Here is a 7764-nt window from a genome sequence, read left to right on the forward strand (position 1 = left end):
CTGGCCCCACCACTTGGCCATTCTGTTCCTGGTGCTGCGGCCAGCCTGGGTTCTTGAGTGTTTCCATATTCATGTGGAGAAACACAACGGGGCAGTCAAGGGTGATGGAAAAGAAGACAAATGAATCAAAATTCTGAGTCTTAGTTTCCTCATTTTTTTAAATGTAAATAATAATAGCTATACCGTGGGTGTATTAAGAGAAGTAAATTACACCGTGGATGCTAAGACTTTAACACTGTACCTGGCACTGAATCTGTACTCAGTCAATGCCTAATTCTGTTTTATGTTTCTGATGAACTGTAAGAACCTCCCATTTCCTATGGGACCCTCAACGTTGATTACTTATTCAGTCTAGTGATGGCTAATGATCCACTGACCCAATTCTGCCTCCCAACACCCATGGCTGAGTCTGTCTTCCAGGGAATCTGTCTATTCCCAAAGCTTAGCTTGAGATATGAAGTGACTCCTACCACTGGAAAAGGGAGAGTGCCTTTTTGGGTGGAGAAACAGGTTTTAAATAGAAATCTAGCAGGGTGAATCTGCAGGGAGACTAAACTTGATTCTCCTGAAGAACCCAGTCTAATTCTACATGACCAGATTTCAATTTTGCTTTACCAAAACATTACTGATACAGAGCAAATCCACATATCAGCTGCCAAATTATAAAATTTTGTCCTCTGGGAGTTCCTGTCATGGCGCAGGGGTTAACAAATCTGACTGGGAACCATGAGGTTGAGGATTTGGTCTCTGGCCTTGCTCAGTGTGTTGAGGATCCGGCCTTGCTGTGAGCTGTGGTGTAGGTTGCAGACGGGGCTCGGATCCCACGTTGCTATGACTCTGGCGTAGGCTGGTGGCTACGGCTCCGATTCGACCCTTAGCCTGGGAACCTCCATATGCTGCGGGAGCAGCCCAAGAAATGGCAAAAAGACAAAAGAAAAAAGAAAAAAAATTTTTGTCCTCTGAAGATCAACCACTTCCCTAGGAAAAAGTTGGACAATGAATATCTAATGTTGGAGGTGGAAAAGCACTTTGTGTGATAACCAGGACAAAAACTACAAAATAAGGACTGGTAAATTTCACTACGTAAAAGCTTCTTAATATGTTCCAAAAGGTTTTTTTAAAGACTGAATTTTAAAAACTGGTGTGAATCATTTGTACCTAATATATAAAGAGCTCTGGCAAGTCAATAAGATACAGATCAACTGTTAACAATAGAGACATGGTTAATTAACTTGAAATATAAATGTATAAAAGATATAGAAATAATTAAGAATATTGTACCTCATTCATAAGCAAATAAATACAAATAAAAACAACATACCACTCCAAGTTATTAAATTGGCAAAGATTAACCAGAAAAACATACTATCAAGTACTGGCAAATGTGCAGGAAAGTTAGCATTCCCATATACTACATTTTAAGAAGGTAAATCTCTTTCTAGTAATGATTAACAACCGTATTGTTGTGCATAGGTTTTGACCCACCAATAAGCACAAATGGGCACAAACATCTGGCAATTAGAATGCTTAAATGAAGCACTGGTTATATTAGCAAAAAAATCTGGAAACAAGATGAATGCCAAAAGGAAGTCAATTGCCTAAGCTCTGATACCTTCAAACAAAGATGATCTACTCATTAAGATGAAACTGGAGAAGAAAGTTACCTGCAAAGGATACTTCAACTCTTCAGCTATGTCCACTCATGCAATGATTATTTGCTGAGCAGTCATTATAGGAGTAGGAGGGATCGAGAGCTTGGGGTTATCAGACACCACTTAGAATAGATTTACAAGGAGATCCTGCTGAGTAGCATTGAGAACTATGTCTAGATACTCATATTGCAACAGAACAAAGGGTGGGGGAAAAATGTATACATGTAAGAATAACTTGATCCCCATGCTGTACAGTGGGAAAAAAAATAAATTATAGGAAAAAAAATGATATAGCACCACTGATGTCAAGATGAAGAAGACAGCATCCCAACAACCAAGGAACATACATTTTATTGTGGAAAACAATAAATACATTAAAATTGTGGGATCAGTGAATGACACCAAAGAGGCATGAACTGATGATGGCTGTACTCACCTCCCCACCCCTCAAGAAAAGTGTATTCTGGCACTTGGAAGTTCTATATAAGTAAAATTACTAGAGACAGAGATGGGGTCAAAGAGAGAAGGAAGGTAGTTATTGAAACTCTAGCTCCAAAGGGAGGGTGCATTACTTCCCTATCACTACATAACAATATTATCACACCCTTAGCAGCTTAAACAACTTGCAGCTATTGAGTTTCTCATGGTTTCTGTGACTCAGGAGCCGGGGCATGGCTTAGCTGGGTCTTTTGCTTCCGGGTCTCTCAAGGCTGCAATCAAAGTGTCAGGCAGGTGTGAGATTTCATGTGAAGGCTCAGCTGGGGCAGAATTGGCCCAAGCCCACATGGCTATTGGCAGAATTCAGGTCCTTATGGGCTGTTTTCTTGCTGGCACCTGGCTAGAAGTCACCCTCAGCTCCCAGCTGCTTGTTGGGCATCAGCTGCTCTCAGATCTTTGCAGGTGACCTCGCCAACGTGGCCACTTGCTCCATCAAGCCAGCAAGGGAAGTCAGTCCCCTGGCGAGATAGACACTTAGTCTCCTGCAGTGTAACTGCAGGAATGACATCCTGTCACCTTGGCTATATCCTGTTGGTTAGCAGTAAGTCACAGAGTCTGCCCACACAATGGCTTGAGTATCAGGATGTGGGAATAATTAAGGACTATCTTAGAGTCTGTCCTCACAGGGTACAAAAAACATTCGAAGTTGAGCCACAGGGGCAGCCAAATCAGAGCAGTAGTGTGGGTTAGAATGAAGGAATTCCTGGAGTTCCCGTCGTGGCTCAGTGGTTAACGAATCCGACTAGGAACCATGAGGTTGTGGGTTCTATCTCTGGCCTCGATCCAGTGTTGCCGTGAGCTGTGGTGTAGGTCGCAGACGCAGCTCGGATCCCACGTTGCTGTGGCTCTGGTATAGGCTGGCAGCTGTAGCTCCGACTTGACCCCGAGCCTGAGAACCTCCATATGCTGCAGGTGCAGCCCTAGAAAAGACAAAAAAAAAAAAAAAAAAAAAAAAAAAAAAAAAAAGAAGGAATTCCCTAAATATGGCCCAGTGGAGTTATCCTTGGCCTTACCTGTCTACCAGATGATGCCCAGATTTGCAAAATGATCCATCTGTGGAGGTTACTAAGCATGAATGTGGTTTATCTGGGGCAGAAAACTCAAACTGAAATACCCACAAGAGCCAGGCAGGTAACATGACACACACAGCTGAAGGGGTTACAGGGAAAGGCTCACACAGCCCTTTGCCAAGGAGCAGCCCAAGGAGATCACCGCTTCTGCGGGAATGCAGGACTGCTCCTGCCAGAGTCTCTGACTTCACAAAGAAGCCCCCATGTGTACATGAGATTTCCCCCAAGTTAAAATTATACGTGGACTACTCACAACACATCTACAAGTCAGAGCCAGCCCCCAGGACCCCAATTTCCCATCCTGACCCGGCACCTCTGTGCCTCTGGCAGGGATACGGAGCAAGACCATTTGCTGAATTTCAAGCTCATGTTTTCCACTTTGCTAGCTGCTGGCTCTTACTAATGTGTTCTTTTTTTTTTTTTTTTTTTTTTTTCTTTTCTTTTCTTTTCTTTTGAGCTTCTGATTGTGTGAACTCCTCACATTCAAAGCAGACCGGCTTGCTGATTAGTTTTAAATTTCAGGAGCTTTAAAGTCTCCCAATTTGGAGGTAAGCGGACTCTCATTAAGAAGTCATTTGATAAAAATTAATCCCTCCAGGAATATCTTGGACTCAGAAGAAAGCCCCGGCTCTCTCATTAGCTGGTTGTAAGTACTTGGCCCACCTTGGAGGCCCTGATCCTCCCTGGGTTTGACTTGGAGGCTCTACACAGCTGCCACAGAGTCTGGGGACCAGATGCCAGTGATTCTAAAAATCACAGGAAAGGATGCGACAGAACTTCAAATTCAAAGGCTACAACCAGACCCCTGCCCCCTGAGCCCGACTCCTCAGATTTAATCATTTCCACTTGAGCCTGAGAATGAAGGGACAGATTTTCATCTTACTGAGTAGATTTCAGAGCTTACCTCCCCTAATCCGTGCAGATCTGTCACTGACCCAGCAAAGAGAAGAGATAAATGGAAGTATGGGGGTCTCTCTGGAGGGGCTTCTAGAAGGGCAGCAGCCTTGAGAGGAGACATCCAACTGGCTCATCCAGATGAGCTGAGCCCAGGCCCCAGAGGGCTGTCAGCCACTGGGCTGGGTGCCCATCCCTCAGGGTGACAGTGACATGTCCCTGGGGGCCTGTGAACCCAGCCAGAGCAGGCCTCAACTTTAATCTCTAACTAACCCAGTTATAAAAGCTTTTATGTAAGTCAGTGGCTGTTGTTGAAAGGTGGCTATTTTCTTTATTTCAATTTAGTTTTATGCTTTGGAAAGATAATATACATGCACGGTAAAAAAAAAAAAAAAAAAAAAAAAAAAGCAGAATAAAAGGGCTTCCCCAAGAAAATAAGTCCCCAATCCCCCTCCCTGGGTCCCCCTTCCCCACCTCAGGGCAATGGCTGTTACAAGTTTCTCCGGGAAGAAAGATGGCTGTTTTTAAATTTCTAATTTGGTCTCAAAAATAGCCAAAGGCCAAATAGAGCCCTCAATAATGTAATTAAAATGAGTGATGGAGTTATACACATAACGTGTCAAGGGAGACAAAGATCACAGATGCAAACTCACACCCACAGAAATAAAAATCGGCATGTGTGTGAGTGTGCGCATGCGTGGAAGCCTTTGCGTCCGGGGGGGTGGGGGGTCGTCCGCGCAGGTGCAGAGCCTTTGAGGCAGAAGGGTAGAGGTTTGTACGAGGAGGCTGTGTGGCTGTGGTGTCTGGGTATGGGTGTACTTGTGTGAGGACAGTTTGTGTCAGGGGGTGTGTGTGTGTTTAGTCTCCCATCTCTCCGAAACCTCCAGTCATTCCATAAACATTTATTGTGTGCTATGTGCCAGGCCCTGTTCCCAGTGCTGGGGCTTATACCAAGATAAATCATACAAGGTCCCTGGCTTTGGGCAGCTTACAATAAGAATAACTCATATTTGATTGGCCCCTTTCCTTTTACAGGGGAATTTTCAGGCAAGTTAAGTCATAACTCAGGCCGGCTGCAGCTTGAGGCATGCTGGGATTTGAGCAGCCCGGTGGACTGTGGGCAGAGGTGGGTAGGGGAGGTGGGTGGGGGGTGGGAGGGGATACCAGAACCAGGGGCAGAGGCTGGTCTGAGCCAGCTGCTGAGGACCAGGGCTCTGGCCTCTCGGGGAGGTCCAGGTAGGTGCTCACATCAGAAAGGCTGGATACAGGTGCTCTGGCTTGGTGGTTCTGTCATCAGGCAGCCCTGCTTCAAAGCCCAGCTCTTTCACTCATTAGGAGTGTGATCCCGGGCAAATTACTTAACTTCTGAGCACCTCTGCTGCTTCACCAGAAAGAAATGATAGTTCTCTTCTTAAGAACTGAGGAGGATTAGTGAGATAAGGCAAGTAAATTCACAGCATCATGTTACACAGTGAACACTCAGTGGCATTACTATTCATTATGTTATTATATTGTTATTCTTCAACAGCATGAAACTCTGAATCTCTACAGCTGAACCCCAGAAGGAGGATCTCCTGGGTAAGAGGGATATCTGATCAAGAGCACTCGAGGTCATCCCCCTCAATTTCACTTTCCACTTGAGGCCCCTCACCCTCATTTTGGCCCTTGCTGCTTCTCCTTTTAAACTCTAGCTGCAAAATAGTATACAGGAAACAGGACAGAATTTTCCAAAAAATCTGGGCTAAATTTTAAGAGAAATCAGCACACCATACACAAAGCATCTGAGTTACCCCATCTAGCCAGCTCACCATGGCATTCAGGCCCATCTCTTTCCTGGCTCTGAGTCAGGTGGGTGCCTAAACTTTGAAAGTATGTTCCAGCCATCTTAACCCAGGTGGAGGGTCAGAAAAGCTCCCCAGAGGAAGCAACACTGGAGCAGAGGCCTGAAGAAGGAATGTCTGAACAAGGGGTGGGAGGAGAACAAGTCAGGGATGCAAAGAAAATAGTCCAGGCAGAAGAGAAAGCACATGCAAAGGTCCTGGGGCAAAAGGGACCATGGAGAATTTGAGGGACTGCAGGAAAAAACAAAGTGTCTGAAAAGTAGACAGTAAAAGAGGAGATGAAAAATTAGACCAGAGAGATAGGTCACAGCTCAGTTGCAAAGACAGGTGTAGCCATGTATGGTAAACACTGTGCTTTCATGGAAGTGCTTGATACCCCAGATGCTGGGTGTGCTGTCAACAGCCAATCTTCAGCTATCAGGCTGTTCAGGGATTATCCTACCTTCAGAGAGTTTCCTCACCCATGTTACACCTGTCAGAGGGCTGCTGACAACCATTAAGTATAAATAGGATTGAAGACATGGAAACAACCTAAATGTCCATTGACAGAGGAGTGGATCAAGAAGATGCGGTACATACATACAATGGAATATTACTCAGGCATTAAAATGAACAAAATAAAGGCATTTTTAGCAACATGGATGGACCTAGAAATTATCATGCTAAGTGAAGTCAGTCAAACAATGAGACACCAACATCAAATGCTATCACTGACATGTGGAATCTGAAAAAAGGACAGAATGAACTTTGCAGAACAGATACTGACTCACAGACTTTGAAAAACTTATGGTTTTCAAAGGAGACAGTTTGGGGGCTGGGGGATGTGCTGGGGGTTGTGGGATGGAAATACTGTACAACTGGATTGTGATGATCATTGTACAACTATAAATGTAATAAATTCATTGAGTAGTTAAAAAAAGACATATATGTACACAATGGAATACTACTCAGCCATAAAAAAACAAATGAATGCCATTTGCAGCAACATGGATGGAACTAGAGACTCTCATACTAAATGAAGTAAGTCAGCAAGAGAAAGACAAATACCACATGATATCACATATCTGGAATCTGATATAGGGCACAAATGAACCTTTCCACAGAAAAGAAACTGATGGACTTGGAGGAGGGAACTTATGGTTGCCAAGGGGGAGGGGGAGGGAGGGGGATGGACTGGGAGTCTGGGGTTAATACAGGCAAACTGTTGCATTCGGAGTGGATAAGCAATGAGATCCTGCTGTATGACACTGGGAACTATATCTAGTCACTTATGATGGAACATGATGGATGATAATGTGAGAAAAAGAATGTTTAGGTATGTGTGACTGGGTCACTTTTCTGTACCGTAGAAAATTGACAGAGCACTGTAAACCAACTATAATGGAAAAAATAAAAATTATTAAAAAAAAGGGTAAACCAGCTTGGCCATCTTGGCGCAACTCAAGACAACTTTGAGGGGGCGTTCCCATTTTAGCACAGTGGAAACAAATCTGACTAGTATCCATGATGATGCAGGTTCGATCCCTGGCCCCACTCAGTGGGTTAAGGATCAGCATTGCTGTGAGCTGTGGTGTAGCTCTCTGACATGGCTCAGATCTCTCATTGCTGTGGCTGTGGTGTAGGCCGGCAGCTGTTGCCTGGATTTGACCCCTTGCCTAGGAACTTCCATATGCCACTGGTATTTTACCCCAATTGTATATTAGAATCATTGTATAAAATCAAATTAGGATTTTTTTTTTGAATACTGGTGATCAATATTTAACATAGCTACACAGCTCAGTCTGTAGGTTAAGTTCCACAGGTGATTCT

General features: G+C 44.2%; 1 long non-coding RNA gene across 1 annotated transcript; it reads left to right on the forward strand.

The window, feature by feature from the left end:
- LOC106507358 lies at window positions 3668-6589 on the forward strand. The gene is made up of 3 exons (XR_001303278.2): window positions 3668-3768; window positions 5150-5240; window positions 5643-6589. It is a non-coding gene; the product is annotated as an uncharacterized LOC106507358 (long non-coding RNA).

This window comes from Sus scrofa, chromosome 3 (assembly GCF_000003025.6).
Source record: "Sus scrofa isolate TJ Tabasco breed Duroc chromosome 3, Sscrofa11.1, whole genome shotgun sequence".
NCBI classification, from domain to species: Eukaryota; Metazoa; Chordata; class Mammalia; order Artiodactyla; family Suidae; genus Sus; species Sus scrofa.